At 40.9% G+C, this 24,904-nt stretch overlaps 1 protein-coding gene across 1 annotated transcript in view; it reads right to left on the minus strand.

Annotated features, from left to right (window-relative positions):
- Positions 1–24,904, minus strand: part of FHIP1A (FHF complex subunit HOOK interacting protein 1A) — a 78,506-nt gene that overhangs the window by 39,779 nt on the left and 13,823 nt on the right. The window contains exon 2 of the mRNA XM_061477098.1: positions 9,132–9,187. The gene's annotated coding sequence lies outside the window, so the exon portion shown is untranslated. The remainder of the gene's footprint in view (positions 1–9,131; positions 9,188–24,904) is intronic.

Below are 24,904 nucleotides of genomic sequence, written 5' to 3' on the forward strand. Positions count from 1 at the left end.
AAAAGCAAAAGATGGTTCTGCATTCTTGTGCAAAGCGTTCGACACTGTCCCACATGACATCCTTGTCTCTAAATTGGAGAGATATCAATTTGATAGATGGACCACTCGGTGGATAAAGAACTGGCTGGATGGCCACACACAAAGAGTTGTGGTCAATGGCCCAATGTCCAGCTGGAGACCAGTAATGGTGGTGTTCCTCAAGGATCGGTGTTGGGATCGGACTTGTTCAATATCTTTGTTGCTGACATGGACAGTGGGATTGAGCGCGCCCTCAGCAAGTTTGCCGATGACACCAAGCTGTGTGGTTCGGTTGATATGCTGGAGGGAAGGAATGCCATCCAGAGGGACCTTGACACGCTTGTGAGGTGGGCTGATGCCAACCTCATGAAGTTTAACCATGCCAAGAGCAGGGTCCTACACCTGGGTTGGAGCAATCCCAGGCACAGCTACAGGTTGGGCAAAGGAGAGATTCAGAGCAGCCCTGTGGAGAAGGACCTGGGGTTGTTGGTCGAGGAGAAAATGAACATGAGGCAGCTGCAGTGTGCACTCGCAGCCCAGAAAGCCAGCCGTATCCTGGGCTGCATCAAAAGGAACGTGACCAGCAGGTCGAAGGAGGTGATCCTGCCCCTCTACTCTACTCTTAGTGAGACCTCACCTGCAGTATTGTGTGCAGTTCTGCTGTCCTCAACATAAAAACGACATGGAACTGTTGGAACAAGTCCAGAGAAGGGCCACGAGGATGACCAGGGGACTGGAGCACCTCCTGTAAGAAGATAGGCTGAGAAAGTTGGGGCTGTTCATCCTGGAGAAGAGAAGGCTGCATGGAGACCTCATAGCAGCCTTCCAGTATCTGGAGCGTGGCTATAAGGATGCTGGGGAGGGACTCTTCATTAGGGACTGTAGTGACAGGACAAGGGGTAATGGGTTGAAACTTCAACAGGGGAAGTTTAGATAGGATATAATGAAGAAATTGTTTACTGTAAGGGTGGTGAGGCACTGGAATGGGTTGCCCAGGGAAGTTGTGAATGCTCCATCCCTAGCGGTGTTCAAGGCCTGGTTGGACAGAGCCTTGGGTGATGTGGTTTAGTATGAGGTGTCCCTGCCCACGGCAGGGGGGGTGGAACTACATGATCTTAAGCTCCTTTCCAACCCTAACTATTCTATGATTCTATTTTCCTGCACCTATATATTACATGTTCTATATACATGTTACATGTATATACATGTTCAAACAAGGATCAGAGTAGCAAGCATTTGAGAACACAACTCCAAAGGCCTAGGATCTGTTTTTTTTATCATTACTAACAACCATAGGGACCACTGTATGTTCAATGCACAGCTTCTGGTGATTGTGCTTGCAGGTCTGAGAGCTCAACATTTCTGCCAAAAAACACTCAGAAAACAAGATGAATGCTCAGAGACCATTTAAAATAAACCTGCTTTAAGTAGTTCGCCTAATACCAGACATAATAATCCACAGGAATATTTAACTAACCTATTCTTCCAGATCACCTGTCCAATTACTGCCAGCTCCCTCTTTGTCAGCCCTCTCCTTCAAACAGAAATCCTTCCATTTCTGTAAAGTTCAGACTTCTCCAGGCAAAAGGTGTCCTTCATTACACAGCCTTGATTCACCCTTTGAGCAGATCTGTCCTGCGCATGAAGTGAAGCAAGCAGCTTTGGAAAAAATAATGTGATTGTGTAATTAAAGATGGTATCATAAGGTGCAGCAAGAGAACTTAATTAGAAAAGCAGAGGCAAGCTCAATTCTGGAACTTACAAGTTGTTTGACTTTACAACTTAGAGGTTGTTTCAACGTAGACTTTGCATTTTATTTAAGAATTTAAAGAAACCGATATTACACAACTAGCTATCACATGGCAAATTCTGTCAGCAGTACAGCAGTAGGATGCCAAGAATAGAATCAGAAACTTCAGATCAGTCTCCACTATTTAAGATAGTAAAAAACAATAGGGGATATTATGGCTTTCTTCATGAATGCTCATAAGAAAAAACAAAGATCAGTGATATAAGACTCTGGAGTCGCATGCAGAGTTCTAAGATGCATCACACAGGCAATCCAAAACTATTTAACCCATTATCCTCTCTTCTCCTCTAATCTGTTCTAATTCTCTGTCCTCCCCAGCATTTGCAATTTTCTTTTCCCCTTATCCATCTTTTCTACCCCAACCTCAGACTCCACAAATTTCAAGACAGTACTCAATCACTCCCAATGAGACAGACCCTCTTTTAAATGGCTACTTCTATCTTGTAGCTCTCTAAACATACTTTTTGGAGGTAGAGGTTCCATACTGGTGCTTTGGTCATTATAGATTATTGAAATACAGCCCTACTTCTCTGCAGCTATGAAAAGACTTAAAGTGAACACATGCAGTACATCTCCCACCACAGGTTCAAAATACAGGAAGATGCTAAGAGATCCAGTGACAGAGCCACTGTTAGGTTTGTGTGTTCAGTAAGACAGCTCACTTTCCACAGAAGTGCTACTTAGTTACACTTGTGTAAGAATTTATAACCACTGCCATGTTACTGAGCCCTCAAGTCCTGCCTCTGCTAACAGCTTACGGCCTAAGCAGCTAACTTACAGCACGGACATCTTTTCCTCCACATCATAGCTACACATATTCTAAGTCTAGCTATGATATATAAAGAACAGATAAAGCCCCTGTAAAAGAAGTCTGCAAGACAAGAAGGTGTCTCACCATTTCCAGCATAAAGTCCTCTAAGGTCCTATTTATCCAAGATATTTAAGACCTTCTTGCTATTTCCAAGTCCCGATTTGGGCACACTCAAATTACAACACCATGAGTTTTCAGATACACAGGTCATTAACAACCGCCAGCATTATGATTCAAATTGGATTTTTTTCAGAGTTAGATGGCACTAGATCAGAAGAGCAAAAGCTTTCAGTGTTACTAACTCTAGAAATGTCTATACTACCATTTACAGAAGACTTTTAGGAACGTTCCCTCAAGCTGATGTTGCATGCATCCTGCCTGGTCTATTTACTATGCTTGTTATTACCGGTACAAACGCCACCACATTGCTTGATAAAGATCTTTGGGATTATGTGACTGACAACCTGCAAAATAGCAAATTCAGCTCCAGCATTTATGTACTCTAACTAAAACCTGACAGTATACTGCACATACACACAATCACAAGAATAAAGCCACTTACATCTTTAACAACAAAGAACGACAAAAAAGATCATTCATCCCTTGGGGACAAAAAAGAGCATCTCAGTAAAATTCAACCCAAACAGCTCATTCTGAATGTTCACTCCTACTGCACAAAGGCATCATAAACAGACTGTACAACGCATCAAATGAAGGTCAAAAATGCTAAATTTAAATTATTAGCTGAAAACAACTTGCCTGCAGCAAACATTCAGTTGATGAGAACTAAGTTCAACTGCATTTTAGACCAGCTACTGGATCTGAAATCTGAGCAGAGAGAGAACACAAACATTATCCTCACAGCAGCCAGTACTATGGCTATTTAATCATCTCTAATTTAAAAGTAACAAGACAGTCTGCAATATGCCACAATATTTCTAAAAATCAAATCAGTTCCTTTAAGGAAGCAAATATTTCCAGTTTGGAAAGCATCTTAGGATGCTGGAATTCATTAGTAATACAAAGCACTAATAGACTGTGTAGGCTTCAAAGACTTCAAATTCTGTAATAGTGTTTCAGAAAGCATACAAAGCTCAAAGCTTTTGACAACTGCAGTGGTCACAGAGATCCTAAAAACAATGTACCTATTTAAAAAAGGAAAGTAACTGAACTGGAAGAGATACTATCTTTTAAGATACACACCAATCTAAAGTTAACATGCTCTAGTTATAGTAGTAGTAGAAATAATGTATTCATTATATTTGTGGTAAGCAGATTTTGCTACCAGATTAGTAGGTTTTCTTGATGATTTTGTACGACCAAATATGCCACAGTAACTGCGACATCACATTGTTCCCTGTGAAGTTAAACTAACTCCAATTAAACAGGACAAATAAGCTGACTATTTTGAGTCCAAAGGTGAGAAAATAATTTATAAAGCACCAATTCATGGAAGAAGGGGTAGAAGTGAACTTGAGGCCACTAAGAACAAAAGTAAATGTTTATTTTAATCAGCTCATGGTTAAAATTGTACAATAATTTAGCCTTTCCTCTCTGCTAAATCCTGATCAAGGTATTCTTCCACCATTTGACAGCTCTGACAAGTGCAAATACACTTGTCCTGCAGTCCATTCAAAATTCTACTTCCAAAAAACACTGCCCAGTTTAACACTTTGGCAATGCCACACAGTAACAGAACCTTCTTAACAGGTAAATCTTTCCACAAATCAACCGTATCTTATCCATCAGTCATTTAACCCTATCACAAGGCCATATCCACCTATACGTGCCTTCTAGACCTATTCTGATTGCCTATACTGATGACAATTTTGTCTCCAATCCCTCTTCTCCTACACAAGGTAACTGCCCCTACCACCAAGGGTTTATATATTTAACAATCCTCATGTGGAACAAGAAGCATCAGCACACGCATCACACACAGGAGGAACTGAGGTTCAAAGTGACAAGTCACCATCTCCCCTAAGATCTTCCTATACTCTGTCAAGCTGGACAAAGCTTTTGAAATTAGGCAAGTGATTTGCACCTACATAAAACATGTTGGTTTCATATTAAATACCTTTCCATGTAGGCTTGGTTAGTTGGTTGCAATTTTTCTTCCTGAAAATCTGGTTAACTGTTGCATATACAAACATGCTAACAGGCACCTGACACTCCCTAAGCAACAGAGAAAGTTATATAGTCACAGAGGTCTGTAACTGTGTTTGTGCAGTCTCCGGTAAGTAAACAGGAAGAGAGCAGAAAACCTCAGCACAAATCAGTGCATTTCCAGTTTTTAAAAAAGCAGCGGTCTACAACTGCACTGGGTAGCTTTAGATTAATGATGAGATTGAGACCCATTCATTGGATTCATGGAGGATTTCTGCTTTCAGTTTTCCTTCAGAAGTCTGTAAATCATCAACCCTTTTTACACAGCTGATTACAGGGCTGAACTCCCCAGTCCACAGAAATACTTATTTTACTGAAAAGTGCACTAGAAGAACAGGCTAGCAGAGAATCCCGTGAAGTCCACTCCCACTGGAGTGTCTCTTTTCAAAAGTTTCACTTTTGACTTAAAGAAATATAGCACATGAATTTGCAGGATTGGGGATTCCATATACAACTTACAGACAAAAGATATACTGCCTAATACAGCAAGGTAGACACAGAATAGGCTACAAGGCTCTGCAGTTTCATTATCAAGGTTTAAACACTAAGATGCTGAGTTCTTCAATGGTTCTCAAACACAAGTGTACCTCTTACTACATACATCATGCTTTTGCTTTGCTGGTCAAAGCTTTCCACCCTGCCAGTCCACAGAGCACAACACAAGAGGCAATGGAGAGATGGATAAGAAGCCTCAGTGGCAGTGAAAGAAACAGCATATATCAAAACATTTTCTTGGATCAGTGTAGCATAAAGGGGCTTGAAATCAGACAACTTCAGGAAGCAGAGGGGAAATTATACGGTCTTAAGCATAGCTATGCAATTACATCTCTGCAGCCTCTGATAAGTGGATGAGGGAGAGTGGGAGAAAAATGAGTGGCAAATTTTAGCATGCCTTGACTTAGTTCCAGCTTAAAAGAAACCTTGTTCAGGATTTGTTTGTTTTTGATTGAAAAGAAAGCCTTCTGCATAATTTATTCAGCCTTTCTTTAGGGACTATGATCAGGGAGAGGATTTAAATTTTTATTAATAAGTGTTTCAAAGGAAGACATCAATCCTTTCAAAGGAAAGGATTCATCCTGCTTGTGCTAAGTTTTTCTACAAAAGTAAAGCCTATGAAGAACAGTCCCATCCCTACCCTTAATGACCCTACACATTCATCACCAGAATGCAGAAGCAGTAGAGCTTTCTCACTGGGGAGCAGTAGGCCTGTGGTAGGCAACTGAGAAAATGTCAGCAGTTAAAAGCTACTGGAACAGAAGATCCTCTTTCTGGTTAAGTACTACTCATCTTCAGAAACTCTACTATCAAGAAAGCTGCAGCAGATTATGAGAGGAACAGTTTAAACTACATGAATGATTATCTTCCTCCTTCATTTGTTGTTTTCATGTATCCATGCTGCAGTCCACCAACTGTCCTGTCCTTTGTCTACCTCAAGCAAACATTTCACATTCAGTCAGCTTTCTTCAATCTGTCTTTTCTACCAGTATCTGCAAAGACACTATGCCTTCCATGTGTGGCCGGGGGAAGATGTTTTACACCGATAAAGCTATCTGCTTAAAAGCCTAACAGAGAACATGTCACCACAAATTGTAAAACAATGTAGTTAATCAAAGTATCAATCTGTTCTCATCAAGCATTTAATCCAACCTGCTAACACAAAAGTAAGAATGTGACTTCTCCCCACAGAGACTGCCTAACAAAATCTATCTCATGAGAGAAACTAAATGCAGTATATTTTATAGTGAGACAAAAATCTTACTGTCCCATTTACAGTCATCTACACCTACAGCCTGCTGCAGTTAAAAACCACAACTGATTTTTATTAAAATCTCCAGGAAGCTACACTACTCATATGTTTATTTTATATCCACATTAACTCAGGCAACTAACTGGGGTACCACTGGCCTCTTTGTACGATCTATGTAATCTTATGGCTGTTATAACCCCCTACATGTTAGGTGATTCAGGTTACAGCATTAAATAAATACATGGTTCTCCAGACACATGAATGGGCAATTCTTCCACAGCAAGACAGCCAAGAGGACCATCTGACAGCACAGCTCAACAGTGATGTAACAGCATAAATGAGCAAGCAATGGGATCAACAACCCATCAAAAGGCGTTATTACCAAAGCTCAGTAATTGCTCAACAAAACAGTAACTAAACAAAGCAGAATACTTGACAGAGACCTTGACCTCCTCAAGGAGGGCTCTATTTACTTGATACACTACAGGATGTGTTCACCTACCACATGGATTTGCACATAAGCAATCTCACTGGAACTCAAGAGCATACCAGTCACTGAAGTTACTTTTGCAAAGTCCCAGGAGGAATTAACTACATGTTCATATCCCTAGGTCATAAATCTGAAGCCAGGGAGGGGAAAAAATAAGGTTGCAATTCTACTGGTATGACTTGTTCCTTTTAGAGAGAGATAAGAATGTAATAAGCCTGTTTTTCAGATATATTTGATCCTCTCCCATTTGGCCTAATACAGAAAAGCAACATTTGGTGATAATCAGTGGTTGAAAACACAGGTTATGTTGTTTAAAAACTTGAGAATAAAATAGCAGCTAGAGTTCTTAAAATCCAAGCTAGATATCTCTATCCTTAGTAACATTCAGGCACAGTCACACTGAGCTATCTTGTCTGCTACTAGCAGGCAACTGCTGTAAAAGGGATATTAAAACCTTAAACTAAACTAGAAAAAAAAAACAAAAAAAAAAAACAACCCCAAAACAGGACAGAAAAAAATCATTTCTATCTATATACTAAAGAAGGCAGATGTCATTGAACAGAAACAAGTTCTGAGGCTTTAACTTTTCTGGTTCCTTCCCTAACTACCACCAAAATTGCTGACCCAAGAAAACCATGTTTCCACAGAAAACCAAGTCCTTAAAATGCCCAAGACCCACAGACCAAAGCATTCAGTGTTGTACTGTAAGAGACAAGCATCACAAGCAAAACAAAACTCAGTTTAAAACTTTGTACTGTGAATATGCTTTCATACCAAGTTTCAAAAAGAAAGACAACAACCCCACAGGGTGTAGCACATGTCACTGAACGAAAGCTACTTTCCATTCCTTGACTTACAGGTGAATTGCAGGTATCGGCTGCTGTGTCTACACTAGTAATTTTGTTTTGTCATAACTGAAGTGAATTATTGGGAAAAAACAGTTGTTGTCAACCTCTGAATTTCTACTGAGGTTTTGTACAGGGTTTATTTCAAAATTCATCACCATCCAAGAGTGGGAAGGAGCAACACATCCGAAAGCAGACATTTAACAAAACCTACTTTATGTTCTGGTTATGCTAGTGGAAAAAAGAAATCGAAATGATCTATGCGATATGCAACATCGATTTTGCTTTACAGGATAATTCTGACACCTGTGACACATACAAACCTAGCCCACTCATAATTTAGGAAAACCATATGCGTCTTGAAGCTGTGATGCTCAAGTGAATACGACTTCTCTTTTTTTCTTGATTTTTGAGAAAAGTGAAACAGTGTCTGTAGCTAAAAGCATAAAATAAATTAATAGGAAATTACTATGTTGCCTATCTAGAAAACTTTTCCTGACAGGTAGATAAATGAGACCAGCAAAGCAGTATAAGACTATTTTCTGAAGATTTAAAACTATTTTCAGAGCACTAACATACAGACTAGGAAATATTATCTTCCTGAGAGAAAGATGGTCTAGGAAAAAAGTCACCAATATACCTGTAATTATCATATGTAGATTACAGACAACAAGATTAAGCTATATATTTTATGGCTACAGCAATAATATGCAAGACAATTTTTCAAGTGATTTGTATAACATGTCAAACTACTCATTATAATAAGCATAAGAAGTCCAAGAATAATGTTCTCAAGTCTACAAAGTGACATTAAAGAAGACATGTATGCTTTCAGCACTAATCCACAATAAAATGCAAATAAACATATATTCTAAGCATTCCACGTTTCATGATGAAGACGCCATAAACATTTCTTTTTAATTTCCAAAGTCTCAGATGATTCTGCAGGTTCTAAATAGAGTTCAAGCACAAGAACCAGTAGCAAAACACCATTAAGGTTACCCTGATTACTTGATCAATAAAGCAAACCAACCAACAAGCGTCCTCAGAGGATGGTCACTAAGTTTTCACTGGGAAAAGAACTTCAACTTTGCAGATGGAATTCCTCTCTCTTGTCCACATCCACATGTTATTTCTCTTCATCTGTCTCTCCATTAAAAGGTCCAGAAAAGACAGAATATGCTATAAAATCAAAAGTGTTAGGTACAGAATGGATATCGCTTACTTGTTAACATAATACTTACTCTAGCAGCATATCTCCTCCCAGGACGTCATTCACAATACAAAGTTCTCCTTATTCCTGGAAAAAGGAAATTTCTCATATGTATCATATAACAAAACCGTCTCATACTTCTCAAGATGTTCATTATAGTACATGGATTATAATTGACTAGATGACTTGAATCTGTCATTTATCTTTCTGTACACAGTTAACTAAAACTACTAATTTTAGAGAGAATTACTACCCCAACATACTTATCCACCAAGTCAATGTTATTTTCTGTATGGTGAAGTGATAACAACCTCTTAGTGACATGATGAAAGAAGGGAATGAGCAAAAACATATCATTACACAGCTTCAGGACAACTGTTTTAGTGCACTGTAAGATGGCAGAAGCCCATCACAAATTACTCCTCAAACCTAGTAAAATTAATGAGCTACTAAAATCTGAAAGGTCATTTTTATCTCTCATCCTATGTATTATGTATCATCTGACATTAGGCAAGGGTTGTGATATTATATTTAGTGGACTGACACTTAAAAATGTAAACGTATTTTTGTAGTTTTGGCTGGGTTTGTTGGGGTTTCTTTTCTTCTTTTAAAAAATAATTAGAAAGACCAGAAAAAACAAACACTGTGTGAACCAATATTGTTTGCTTCAGACATGCACTTTAGCTTGGAGAAAGCTCCAGATGTTGGTGAACTCCCTTTGTCCTAAATTACATTCCAGGCTTGGGAAAGAGAAAAGCACTTGCAAAACCCTTTTCATTTCCTTTTTATGGCTATCAACTGCCAAATCTGAGAAAAAACACTAAATGAACACTACTGTTAAGAGAGCCCCAAATTGCTATAAAACCACTCCACTGAAGAACAAGGGGGGGGGGGGGGGGGGGGGGGAGAGGGGGAAGGAAGAAGGTCAAGACAAACTCCTATCATGTCCCTTCAGTTCCCCATTCCCAACACACAAACCCACAGGTACTAGGTCTCACAGGAAACTGCACAGGAACACTCTTCTCCCTCTCCCTTTCTATTCCAACTCAGAGCAGACAAGTAGAAGTTGAAGATTCATTCAATATTAATTCCTACTGCAAACCCCAAACCTCAATAAAATAACACTTCCCCATCTGTGAGTGTAGGTCTATGAAAAACCAACTTCTCCTCCCGCAGTGACACCCTTTTTAAAAGTATTAGTACAGATTCGCAAGTTGAATGAACTTTGACAGATTATGGCTTTCTATATATACATTGAATTTTCTGCTTTTAATATATATGGCAGTAAACAGCCAAAGTGGATTGCTGGCATTTTTATGCTACTTAGTGCATAAAAAGCCAAACCAAAGAAAAATCCACGTTATTTATGTTTCTATTTCATTGCATTTTATACAGGTGGTTGATGTTTTTCTCTCTGAGCTTCTCCAACTTTCCTAGGAATAAAATTACTTGCGTCATGTAAACAGTATTAAGTTGTCCATTATGCAGAACAGAAATCAATTCTTCATCTCTGATCTCATAACACAAGTCTACTCTACTATGAAAATACATTACACTCTTCCACCGGTTTTCTGCAACCAGAAACTGAATGACATTAGAGCATCTTGCATTCTTGTGACTACATTTGCCTGGATAATAAGACATACGAATGCACGGGCAACAAAAGAAACATTTAGAGTCTATACAACAGTTGTCTCAGATATGTTGCCAGCATGCAAAAAAAGAAACTGCTAAATAATCAAGGGAACAATTTTTAAGAGCGATCCAGGTAATCTGACACTTTCGTAACAATTCTGTATAACTTTTCAGTCCTGCATTTGAACCCTTGATAAAACATAAATAGAAATACAGGTGTCTTTCCAGTCCAGGGAGGAATGAAGATAAACTAGCAGCTTTCACGCCCTGGAGGGTAAAAGAAGGTAAATAACAGCCCTTTCCTAATTGCAAATGAAGACTATACACCATAAAGGGAGTGCTGTGAAAAACATGGGACCTTACTAATGTTGCAGAACAGTACCTACAAAAGGTATGGTAAATATCAGAAACTAGTAAAAATAAAATTTAATTACTAATTAAACTTTAAAACACTTGGAATGATCAATACTGAAAGCCTAGTAAAGACGACAGTTGGTGTCAGCCCTAGCAGGAATCCTTCCTGGTACAGGTAAATAAAAGTGAAACCACAGCCTCTCCCATCTAATTTTATAACACCTAAGAAGACTTCTACGGGCGTGGGAAAGCACAGGTTACACCCAACAATATGTTGTTCTTATTCTTGCCTGCACACCTCCAAAAGTAGGGAGTGTCTCTGTATCTCTTTGGGAACCCTGCTGCTCCTCACATCTACTGCTGTCCTTCTGTATGGCTGTCCAGGCATCAGAAGCTGCAGTACACCAGTACCTCCCCCCCTAGATAGTTGCAGTGTACTCTTATCTCCTGTGCCTGAAACCCAGTACCTCTCCTCACATCCTAAATTTATCCATCTACATTTATGATCTTGAAAATTAGCAATAAATGTGCTATCCAAAATCACAAACTGAGCCTTATACAAAGTCACAGGTGATGTACCAGCCGTCACAGAGCTCCAAAGGAGAAGCACATGCAGCAACAGTTTGAAGAGCATGAGATGGTCTGTCTGTATGCACAGGCCTTCACCATTAGTCAGCTGTAACCATAGTATGCTTAGAAGTAAGACTTCCAACTTTATTCCTGAGGACATGGGGTTTGACACTGAATTACAATTTTACAGTATGTTTTCCAACCTCTCAATTAAAAGGGGAAATAGGCTGAGAATTAGGAAGTGTATGTCAAATCATTTTTTTGTTATGATGTATCAGTTACATAAGTACTTTAGTACATGTTAAACTATTACACTGCTTACCAGTTATCCCTCTGCTGGAACAAAACTTACAGGATTTCTACTGTCATGACATATTGCCATCTCTATACTTTGTTTTATCTTCAAGTTCATCTCTCCCTACAGACACCATTTTACTTGTATCATAATTCATGCCATGGCCACTTCAGTAATAAAGCATTTCAATACTGTTTGAGAATACATCGTCTCTCCACTCATATATTCTGATATTCTTGCTGTTCTCAAGCATACCTGAACTATGAAGGACATTAACCTCCTGTTGAGAGTCAGACAATGTCTCAGGAGGCCCTTCATTGACTTTATGGGAGAATTTGCATACAATCACACCTCTGAACTGAATAACTAACTAAAAATAAATTATGTTATTAGTAAGTCAGCACTAAACCAAACATATAGGACTAATGAGAAATTAATGAAGAATGGTAGAAAACCTCTCTTCAGGAGCAAGTGTACCAGAAGTGCATCCGCCTGCAATTATACATAGCACAACAATCAGCCTAAATGGAAAGAACCAGTCCCCAAAGATGCTAACACCTGAAAATTTAAACCTGCTAGATTCAACATGCACAGATGGGGTTGCGGCAATGCCTCTCTATCCTCTAAGCCAGCAAGACTGGGAGCCCAAGATGCATGGTTTTCTGTGACAAGGGTAAAAACACAGAGTTCTCCCTGTGACAGCATTATCAGTCTACCACCTCAACCATCAATATGATCAATGCAAAAAAAACACATTACTGTGATGGATGACTACTACTATAGCAAACCTACCACCAGAAGCAGTCAATGGGCTCTATGGACCCATGAGGGCTCTAGCCTCTGCTATTAAAATATAGTGCTATAGCAGCTGCCTCATCTCACATCCCTCAGAGTACCACAGTGGGTTTTAAGTATCAATTTAACAAAGCATGGTAACAAAAGAGATTAATCTTGCAATGCTAACAACCATTTAAACAACAGATTCTCTCACGAAGGACTGTTTCAGATATATCTGAAGTACTATCTTAACGTTGCTGTAGAAAGAGATGCAATCATTTAAGAACTCAACCTGAGAAGACTAGTGTAAGTATTTCAAAATAAAGACAACATGGAAGCAGACCTGAACAGAATCAGCTTACAAGTGGGGTGACTGAGTTTTGTTGCCTCAGACACCAGAACCAAGCATGTCCATTCACAGTCACTGAATCATTAACATTTATTTAGTTGCCAGAACCTATAATAAATGCTTGGAACAATGTAGAGATATCCCAACCACTCCAGCCAATAAGCCGGCTTCATTTGGAGCTTGGCTCAGATGCCTCTATACAAATGCTCATAGCATGGGGAACAAACGAGGAATTAGAAACGTGTGCACGTCTATGGGGGTATGATATAACAGGCATCACAGAAACATGGTGGGATGGCTCCTATGACTGGAGTGTTGGAATGGAAGGTTACAGGCTCTTTAGAAAAGACAGGCCTGGCAGGCGGGGAGGGGGAGTTGCCCCTTATGTTAGGGATAGGCTGGAGAGTATGGAACTCTGTCTGGGGACAGGTGAGCAGTCAATAGAGAGTTTGTGGGTCAGGGTTAAAGGGAGAACAGCGATGGGAGATATTACTGTGGGGATCTGTTACAGACCGCCTGATCAAGGAGAACCTGCAGATGAAGCACTCCATAGACAGATAGGAACAGCCTCACGCTCGCAGGCCCTTGTTCTCATGGGTGACTTCAACCACCCTGACATCTGTTGGAAGGACGGTACGGCCCGGCACAAGCAATCCTGGAGGTTCCTCGATTGCGTAGAAGACAACTTCCTTCTGCAAGTAACAGAGGAGCCGACAATGAGAGGTGCCATGTTTGACCTTGTGCTCACCAAAAGGGAAGGGCTGGTTGGAAATGTGACGCTCCAGGGCAGCCTTGGATGCAGCGATCGCGAGATGCTCAAATTTGAGATCCTCAGGACAGTGAGAAGAGCGTGCAGCAAGCTCACTGCCCTGGACTTCAAATGAGCAGGCTTTGGCCTCTTCAGGAACCTGCTTAGTAAGCTTCCATGGGATACAGCCCTAGAGGGCGTGGGGGCACAAGTCTGTTGGCTGATATTCAAGGATCACCTGCTACAAGCTTGGGAGTGTTGCATCCCAACTAGAAGGAAGTGCAGCAGGAGGGCCAGGAGACCTCCTTGGATGGATAAGGAGCTGCTGAGGAAAATTCAAACGAAAAAAGAGTCTTATAATAAGTGGAAGCAAGGACAGGCAGCCTGGGAAGAGTACAGGGAGGTTGCCCGGGAAGCTAGGGACCAGGTTAGGAAAGCTAAGGCCCAGTTAGAATTAAACTTAGCTAGAGATATTAAGGATAACAGGAAGGGATTCTACAGGTACATAGCAAATAAACACAGACTAGGGAGAACGTAGGCCCCCTCTGGAAGCTATGGGGAGAACTGGCTACACAGGATTTGGAGAAGGCTGAGGTTCTGAATAACTTCTTTGCCTCGGTCTTCACTCGCAAAGGCTCTGACCACACCACCCAAGTCTTGGAAGGCAGATGCAGGGACTGTGAGAATGAAAACCTTGGGCCCACTGTAGGAGAGGATCTGCTTCGAGACCATCTTAAAAACCTGAACATGCCCAAGTCCATGGGACCTGATGAGATCCATCCACGGGTCCTGAAGGAGCTGGCAAATGACGTTGTGAAGCCACTGGCCATCATATTTGAGAAATCATGGCAGTCAGGTGAAGTTCCCAATGACTGGAAAAAGGGAAATATAACCCCCATTGTCAAGAAGGAGAAAATGGATGACCCGGGGAACTACAGAGCAGCCAGTCTCACCTCTGTGCCTGGCAAAATCTTGGAGCAGATTCTCCTGGAAGGCATGCTAAGGCACATGAAAATCAACACGGTGCTTGGTGACAGCCAGCAGGGCTTCACTAAGGGGAAATCCTGCCTGACCAATTTGGTGGCCTTCTATGATAGGGCTACAGAACTGATGGACAGGGGTAGAGCAGTTGATGTCATCTACCTGGACTTGTGCAAAGCGTTCGACACTGTCCCACACAACATCCTTGTCTCTAAATTGGAGAGACATCAATTTGATAGAGGGACCACTCGGTGGATAAAGAACTGGCTGGATGGCCACACACAAAGAGTTGTGGTCAATGGCTCAATGTCCAGCTGGAGACCAGTAACGAGTGGCGTCCCTCAGGGATCGGTGTTGGGACCGGTCTTGTTTAACATCTTTGTCGCTGACATGGACAGTGGGATTGAGTGTGCATTCAGCAAGTTTGCCAATGACACCAAGCTGTGTGGTTCAGTTGATACGCTGGAGGGAAGGAATGCCATCCAGAGGGACCCTGACATGCTTGTGAGGTGGGCTGATGCCAACCTCATGAAGTTCAACCACGACAAGTGCAAGGTCCTACACCTGGGTCGGAGCAATCCCAGGCACAGCTACAGGTTGGGCAGAGAAGAGATTCAGAGCAGCCCTGCGGAGAAGGACTTGGGGATGTTGGTTGATGAGAAAATGAACATGAGCCAGCAGTGTGCGCTCGCAGCCCAGAAAGCCAACCGTATCCTGGGCCTGCATCAAAAGGAACGTGACCAGCAGGTTGAAGGAGGTGATCCTGCCCCTCTACTCTGCTCTTGTGAGACCTCACCTGCAGTATTGTGTGCAGTTCTGGTGTCCTCAACATAAAAAGGACATGGAACTGTTGGAAAGTCCAGAGAAGGGCCACGAGGATGACCAGGGGACTGGAGCACCTCCTGTAAGAAGACAGGCTGAGGAAGTTGGGGCTGCTCATCCTGGGGAAGAGAAGGCTGCGTGGAGACCTCATAGCAGCCTTCCGGTATCTGAAGGGGGCCTATAGGATTGCTGGGGAGGGACTCTTCATTAGAGACTGTAGTGATAGGGGTAACGGGTTGAAACAAACAGGGGAAGTTTAGATTGGATATACGGAGGAAATTCTTTCCTGTTAGGGTGGTGAGGCACTGGAATAGGTTGCCCAGAGTTGCCCTGGAGGTGTTCAAGGCCTGGTTAGACAGAGTCTTGGGTGATGTGGTTTAGTAAGAGGTGTCCCTGCCCACAGCGGGGGGGGGTGGAACTACATGATCTGAAGCTCCTTTCCAACCCTAACTATTCTGCAATTCTATGATTGGGAAACCTTCAAAGCTTGAAAGTTTCTAGATAGATTGAACAAGTTTATTTGGACTAAGACAAGACTGTATGAGCAATTTGCTGGGGAATAAAGAAAAGCATTAATGAGACTTGCTAGAAGAATTCCCTCAAATCTGTTCAATTCCCTCTTACTTGCATGCTGGGGACACGATCATCATCACAAGCCATAGTGATTACTCCCTACACGCAAGAGTTCAAACCAGTAGACTTAACACTCTCCTCCAATTCTCTTCCCTTTTACATGTGCCTAGGGCAAATCACTCAGGCCCATTTCTCCCTTAAGATGAGAGCAACAGACTTTTGGAAAGCCTGATTATTATTAAGGCAGCAAGCCATCATTATTCAGTTGACAGTCTGACTGTTTTAACTGCCCATAAAACTCTTAGAGTCCCTATGCACCAGACTCAGACAACACACTTGGACTTATGGTCCCCATCAGAAATTCCTACTTGGCAAAACGTTTCTAAACCCAGGGCCCTCAAGTAACGAATTCTTACCTTCCTTTCTCTATTCTGGCATTGCACAGAAAAGATAAGACACAATCAAGGCCCTCTAGACGAAGTGAAAAATACAGTGTTTCAGAACACCAGTGGGAGGGTTTCATGCAATGTATGGCTATTATTAGAGTGCTCTTTCGCTTAGGATCAGAGGATATAATCAGCAGATGATGCAGCCATGATTTGTGAAGCAAAGCCTTATTAAAGACTAATGAGATAAATGAGTTAAAATTTACATTTTGCTCCGCTGATAAGGTTCATTGGCACACTTAACTCGAACACCATGGTTTGAATATCAAACCCACTTATTAATAACGTCTAGTAAAGCTAATTATAAAGCTGAGTGGCATTAAACTATAATAACCAAGTAGCACGTTCGAATCACATCCTTTAGTATTGCTGTAGCTCTGACAGTTAAGTGTTCTGCACCTGGAAATAAACACCTGTCAAGCTCATGCTGTGAGAAAGCACTAGACTCATGCACCTTTTCCCTGACCCTTCTGAAAGCCCAAAGCCATGTTCTAACAATGCAAGAGCAGGTAAACACTGCTTGTCACTATGATTTCAATGGTATCTGTCTATCTTATTGCAGTAACAGGAAGGATCAAGTGACAAGTATTTTTGTATCTACAACATATGAGGTTACATTTAGCATATACTCTCTAATTCCCAACAAAAAAAGCAGTGAGGTACTGATACAATTAACAAAACCCTGGAGACCATATTTGTCTGGGTTTACTCACCTTTTCCACCTTCTCTTGTCAAAACTACACAGATTACTATAAACTACCCACCACTTACTGATAAGGGTATTGAAAATACAATTTATGCCTTACACTACCCTACATATTTTTATGCCACATCTATCTAATGTGAGCACTTAAATGGACAACGACCATTTTAAGGATAACATAAGAGGACAAGGGCCAGAACATTCCCTCCATTTTAATCTCTGCAATGTATCTGTTCTGTGACACCAAAGGAAAGAAGGCAAGACAGGGGGTAATCATGTGCCAGCTATCCATGGATCAACAGTAGCCAGTGTCAGTCATGTGCCAGTCTAAAAAGAATGTCTGATAAGCCCAAGCTTATGATGCACAGTTCCTCTGGGACCTCCTCATTCCAACAAAAGAGCAGCACCAGCTCTCCTTCCACGAGGACAGCCATCGAAGTCACAGGATTGCACAGCAGCCATCATTACCTTTTCAAAGTAAAATATACAAAAAGAATGACAACAAAGAGCATAAAACCAATACAGATAGAACAACTTCACTGCTTAATTATAAGGTAATTCTCAAAAGAAAACATTCATTATGCACATAAAAAAAGCATTGGAGAGCTACTAGAATTTTTTCTTCTGTGGGGAAAGTGAAAAGGCATTTATAGTGTGACAATAAAAGAAGCTAGCTGAGCAAATCATGTGTGAAGCATTAAACACAACTGCTTTTTGGAACATACTTTTGTTCCTTTCAGTTTATCGCCCCATTTAAACATTCAGCTTGTAATAGAACTCATTACACTTTTTTCAGCCCAGCTTTAAAATACAGGCATGCCAGATTTCAGCAGTAGAAGCAAAGAAATGCAGCGTAGCTCAGAAACAGAACATGTTTCACTGATGTGAAGCATTCCACTGCATCTCTGTTTGTAGGAATCCACTGGTATACACTTGTATCGCCAAGCCCATGCTGTAGCCAGGGGCAAAAAAACAGAAAGAGAGCAATCCACTTCAGTGGTAGGTTTTAGTGCCACAAAACCACCAAGGCAGATGAGCTCCACCAGACTCTTTCAGCGACTGGTAGCATGAATTATGTCAAAAGAACTCCTCGCACTCTATGTCTGGTTCCTATTGCATGTGTCACGTCCTGAAGCCAAACCTGGAAAGGAGTACTGCGTACTCAGAGGATCCCTCCCAGCTGTCTTGAAAACAGATACTTGTGACTTTGGAAAAGCAAAGTCATCAAGCCTCTCTCCCTAAGGGAAAGTCCTGCCAGCCGGATCCCACAGGAGCTTCTCTCTCTACACAGGTTCTTTCCACAAAGGACAGAGTGGCTCTGCAGTCTTTTTCCTTCAATGTATTGCAGCACATGTGACTTTTCCCTAGGTATTTTGTGAGAATGGCTTGTTTACTAAGAGAATAATCAGAGAAGCTGCTCCAATTACTCTTTCAACTATGCTAATACTTAGTAGGTATTCTGAATCTAAATGCTTCAATACTTCCCTGCATCTATAAACAACAGATGCATCTAAAGCATATTATATTTTTTAGAGACAGCTAGCAGCACAGTATTCCCACAGGCAGCCTTGTCAGGAAAAGATATGTGGTAAATAATTAATTTTCGTAGGTTAACTTGAATTCCAAACTAGCATTTGTGAGCAACAGTGCCATGAAAAGGCAACTAACAACTCCAGTTTGTATTCCTATCGAATAAGGAGCATTACTTTACATGCAAAAACTGGCAGCAGAAGTTTTATCGTCTTAAAGATAAGAAAATAAAGAACACACATGCAAGTTCAGCAAAGACTCTTCTGTGAAGCACAAAGAACTCAGAAGTCTGTGCTTGGCTACTACTGTATTTTCTATCATTTCTTCAACAGTTAATGGGCCAAACAGAGAGGTGCTGAGCACTGAGGTCAGAATGCAGCACATAGAACCCTCCAGTATCATCTACCCTACAAATAATTAAAGACTGCTTATAATGCTTTTTTTCTCCTACATTACAGATGTTTGGCAGTTGGAGATAATTCAGGGAGAAAATTTCAAAAACAGGGAGGGAGCACATTCCAGCCAAGTCTTTGTAGCGTTGATCTTAATTTTAGGCTTTTAACAAGTTTTAAAATGGTACATAAAATGTTATGAATAGTACTGATGTACATTCATCATTTATGGTTTGAAGTGACTGAAGTTTTATATAGACTATCAACTGATGAATTGTGATGCCACATCATACTTAGAAAAGGTGAAAGATTTTATTCTTTTACCACTTGTTGCCTCAAAAGAGCAGGCAGATCAAACAGACAAAGAATAGTTCACAAAATCAGGAATTAGCTGGCCTTTCAGACAAGACTTCGCAAAAGGTAGTTCCTTTTTCCTGGAAATGGTCCACAAAAACAGATTAGAAAAATCACAGAATCATAGAATCTACATAAACATTTCAGAAACATACTTCATTGACATATTGCTTACACATTAATTTTCGGACAAATGAGGGGTTTCTTAAGTAATTCTATACCTGACAGCACCCAAAAAGGGGACAGAAAAGCCTCTCACACTTAGCTTAATTTTCAAGCTGCGGAACTAGATCCAATATCCCAGATTTTTTCCTCCAAGTCTGATTTTATTTCATATGTTTCTTGAACTGCCTTGCCTCTGTGACTGAGAGCAAAGCTGATGGACCTCAAGATCCTATTCCCTTTCACTTCAGTCAGCTGAATTTTTAGAGGATCAGAATACAGTTACATATTTCTTTATAACAGAGCTGCATTACAACCATGATAAAGAAATGGGAGAAATGTTCTGCTCTGCTCATTGCAATCAATAGATTACATAGCTCAGTCAGAAAGAAGAAGAAATTATGAAAGGGAAAAAGTAATCTTTAAACTATTAATATTTCCAGAACAACTTTTCTTTGAGATATGCTGATTCCCACCTTGCAAACACAGCTAATAATGTCAGAAGCCCTGAGATTCATATGGTCAGAATGATTAATATTTACATTAAGCAAATATATTGCCATAGTAACATAGACACCATAGAGCTATCTACCTGCCACAGCTCACTAAATTATTTAGCATGCCAATACTACAGTGACACTGTGTAAATGATCACATTCATTAAGAGCAGAGTATGTGCTGAAAAACTGAATGTTAGAGAGCTGTATTTATTGCCATGACAAAAACAGCACCAGTATTGGGGAAAAAAAAGCAGAGAAGCATAGAGGAAGGCTACAGCCTGTAGCAGAACACCACACCTTAAAAAGTTTTGTTTAAAAACATGTCCATATCCCCATCCCTGTGGAAAGCAGCACAAACTATACGTATATCCCACTTACAGGATATAAGGCTGCCCTGCTGTGGCCAGGACAAACCAAGATATAAATTATTTCCCACGTTATATTTTTGGGATAGTTACTGAATTCATTTTGCATGCATCTTACATTCCCAAAATAGTATTCTACATTGTGGGGTTATAAAAGCTATAGTCCGCATGAAATATTAAGAGGTATCTACAACACACATTCAGAAATCTGTAGTTCTTCAACAGTCAATACATTTAGTTAGGACAGAGGTGGAATACTCTGGGTGAAGGTCTGCCACCTCCTCCAAGGGGTCGATAACAGCAGGGATCCAAGTGGTTTGTGTAAACCGCTATCCTCAGTCTGAGATAAAGCAGTTTGGATGCCTCAAGCACTTTCTGCACCTCATGAGAGGGGTATTTTCCCCTTGTCATGTGCAATAGCAGAATCAATGACAGGTTAAGCAAACAAAGGGACAGCTCAGGTCAGCTCTTGTAACCACATGGATTTCTTCCTTATTTTTGGCAGCTGTAGCCCCTTCTTTTGTTGGACATACATGTTTTTTCACATCTCTCTTTGAACTCAAAACAACCAAAAGGAAACCTAAGACTCACAGCACAAAGAACTAGGTACAAAACTAACCCAGCCCAGCTCTAACCAAATCCCTTTCTCTCTGATCTTTTTAATTCTTCATAGGCTCAATTTATAGAATTTTAATGCCAGAGAAAGCTGTATATATTTTCTCTACTAAATTTTTATGGAAAATAGGTCTGGCATACACCCTTCTCCACCCTCGTGCTTGTATTATTATTCACTTGCATGGAAATGCCACAAAGCCTTAAAGACATTTTATAGTACTAGCATTAATCAAACCCAGCCTCAAAACAATAGATTACTGTAACAGAGACTCATGTACAATTTGATCTTGAGAGACAAGCTTTTCAAAATATTGACATGTTTGGGCCACGCTGTTCTCCAGAGAGAATGCTGCTTAAATAAGAGCCTGCTTTTCTTAAGCAAGCTGTTTTAATTAAGAATTATTCAAGAACTAACTTGATTCTCCACAGGAGAATGCCAGGAAAGCATGGAGAACAGCATCATTGTTTGAAAGCATGGTTTGAAAGTTTTAGAAAGTAGCCTCATGGGACCTATCAGTCAGTAAAATCCAGCTTACTTTTCACTCTCTATTAAGTGTTTTAGAACCTCCTAATATATTCCATACTGTAAGGCAACATGACATGCATAATTTACTGTTTTTAACTCAAACAGTGACACCCCACTGTCATATGAATGAAATCCTCCCTAAATGCTCCATCTGTATAGCCTTGATCTTTCCCTCCATTCACCAGCTGAATCTTACTTGAGATAAAACAAAGATACTCAAAACAAGGTAATAGTGAGGCTGCCTTTGTCAGACAGAGAAGTCAAAAAAAAAAAAAAAGACAACCCGCCACAACAAAACTCCACAATTTTTTCATTCCATTAACTTCTGAAGATGACACTAATATAGTCATTATTTTGAAACATGCTGTTGATAATCAGTTTCATTATGCTTGTCATCTCAAAGATCCTCTGTCCGACTGGAATCTACTATCAGAACCACTTCTAAAAATACAGCTTTTTCAGCAGAAAACATGAACAATTCATGCAGTTTAATGACGACTTGTATCCAAGAAGTAGAAAGAACTATAGCTAGTGGGGTATCTTAGTCGACCAATCTCTGCTTACAGTTTTCTGATATCCTGACAATTCTTACAGCTGACAATGTAAGTTCTGGCACTTCGAATTAACTAAAACTCTTCCAATGACAACTAGAACATCAGCATTACTGTTACTAGTAATTTTAGGAAAGCTTCTTGCTATGGGATTTATTGCAGGAGCTTAATTTGCAAGATTGCCATAATCAGACAAGAGGTATCAAGGGGTTTGGATGATTTGAAGTAAGAGAAATTAAATCAAAAAAATAGAAAGAAAAGCATGAGCTGACAGTTTACTACTATTGAAACAATGCAGGAATTGGGTATCTCTACCTCTATGTTGTATCCACTCCCCTGAAGCAGCACTATAGGAATATAATGTAGGATCAAAAGAGAGTTCTGAAAGCTATGCACAGTACAACAACAGAAAGACAAAAGCATCCATAAAAAGCCATGCTTAGCCAAGACTATACAGACAGTTCTCAATATTCGGACTAGGAAAAGGTGCCACTGGAGAGCACAGGTAAGGTAAAGAACACCAAAAGTTTGACTGCTTATGGAAGTCAAGTAATTTTCCAAAAACATTTGGGCAGTGAGCCTCTTACATGGGATCTCCATTCAGTATTCCACTTGAGATCATGAGTTTAACAATGTCTGCTGGTATCAGAGAAATATCTCAGTCTGTGAAAGATGAATACTGCTGGTATGACTTCTGAAATATAAATTGATCAGATGAAAAGCAACTGACTAGTGGACTAATTAGCAGCAAGGAACAGAATTAGGCAAAGCCTCCAAATTCCAGGCACAGGTGTCAACTACATTTACATGTTACAAATAGTCTTGCTGATAAAGCTAGAAAAACAAAGTGAACTTCAAGTATTCAGCATCTTAAAGCACATTTGCAATGGAGCCAGTGGGGATATCTGCTTGGTTCTTTGCAAAAATTTAAGATGTGCACTAATACTTGAAATGTTCCTATGACAATTGAGCACCCAGCTAAAGTGTCTGAAATAAGCCTTTGACAATTCTAGATAGAAACACTAAGCAATTAAGAGAGCTATCCAAACACTATCATAGATTCATAGATTCATAGAATCACAGAATCACAGAATCGTTAGGGTTGGAGAGGACCTTAAGATCATCTAGTTCCAACCCCCCTGCCGTGGGCAGGGACACCTTACGCTAAATCATATCACCCAAGGCCTCGTCCAACCAGGCCTTGAACACTGCCAGGGATGGAGTATTCACAACCTCCCTGGGCAACCCATTCCAGTGCCTCACCACCCTAACAGGAAAGAATTTCCTTCTTATATCCAACCTAAACTTCCCCTGTTTAAGTTTTAACCCGTTACCCCTTGTCCTGTCACTACAGTCCCTAATGAAGAGTCCCTCCCCAGCATCCCTATAGGCCCCCTTCAGATACTGGAAGGATGCTATGAGGTCTCCATGCAGCCTTCTCTTCCCCAGGATGAACAGCTCCAACTTCCTCAGCCTGTCTTCATATGGGAGGTGCTCCAGTCCCCTGGCCATCCTCGTGGCCCTCCTCTGGACTTGTTCCAACAGTTCCATGTCCTTTTTATGTTGAGGACACCAGAACTGCACACAGTACTGCAGGTGAGGTCTCACAAGAGCAGAGTAGAGGGGCAGGATCACCTCCTCCGACCTGCTGGTCACACTCCTTTTGATGCAGCCCAGGATACGGTTGGCTTTCTGGGCTGCAAGCCCACACTGCCTGCTCATGTTCATTTTATCATCAACCAACACCCTCAAGTCCTTCTCCACAGGGCTGCTCTGAATCTCTTCTTTGCCCAACCTGTAGCTGTGCCTGGGATTGCTCTGACCCAGGTGTAGGACCTTGCACTTGTCGTGGTTGAACTTCATGAGGTTGGCATCAGCCCACCTCACAAGCATGTCAAGGTCCCTCTGGATGGCATTCCTTCCCTCCAGCGTATCAACCGAACCACACAGCTTGGTGTCATCGGCAAACTTGCTGAGGGCGCACTCAATCCCACTGTCCATGTCAGCGATGAAGATGTTAAACAAGACCGGTCCCAACACCGATCCCTGAGGGACACCACTCGTTACTGGTCTCCAGCCGGATATTGAGCCATTGACCACAACTCTTTGTGTGTGGCCATCCAGCCAGTTCTTTATCCACCGAGTGGTCCATCCATCAAATTGATGTCTCTCCAATTTAGAGACAAGGATGTTGTGTGCGACAGTGTCAAATGCCTTACACAAGTCCAGGTAGATGACATCAACTGCTCTACCCCTGTCCATCAGTTCTGTAGCCCCAGAATTCCACTTCAGTCGAATTTTCTCCTGCAACTTCCATCTTTCAAGCTCATACCTTAAAATACTGGAAAAGTCAGTCCTGCTACAAAAACCACAAGTAATTTCAAACACAAAACCTGTATTTTGTTTTCAAGCCAACAATGAGTAGATGAACCCAAAAAGTAACAACAGTCCACAGTAATACTGACTTAATTTTATTAGCTTTGGCTCAGTACCACTATTACTGATTCAAACTGTCTCCTACAAGTGACAACAATGCAAAACGCTTTGCTTCAACAT

The sequence above is a fragment of the Pezoporus flaviventris genome, unplaced genomic scaffold (assembly GCF_033815535.1).
Source record: "Pezoporus flaviventris isolate CSIRO_AGI_PZ_B2104156 unplaced genomic scaffold, CSIRO_AGI_Pfla_v1 ptg000002l, whole genome shotgun sequence".
Lineage (NCBI taxonomy): Eukaryota > Metazoa > Chordata > Aves > Psittaciformes > Psittacidae > Pezoporus > Pezoporus flaviventris.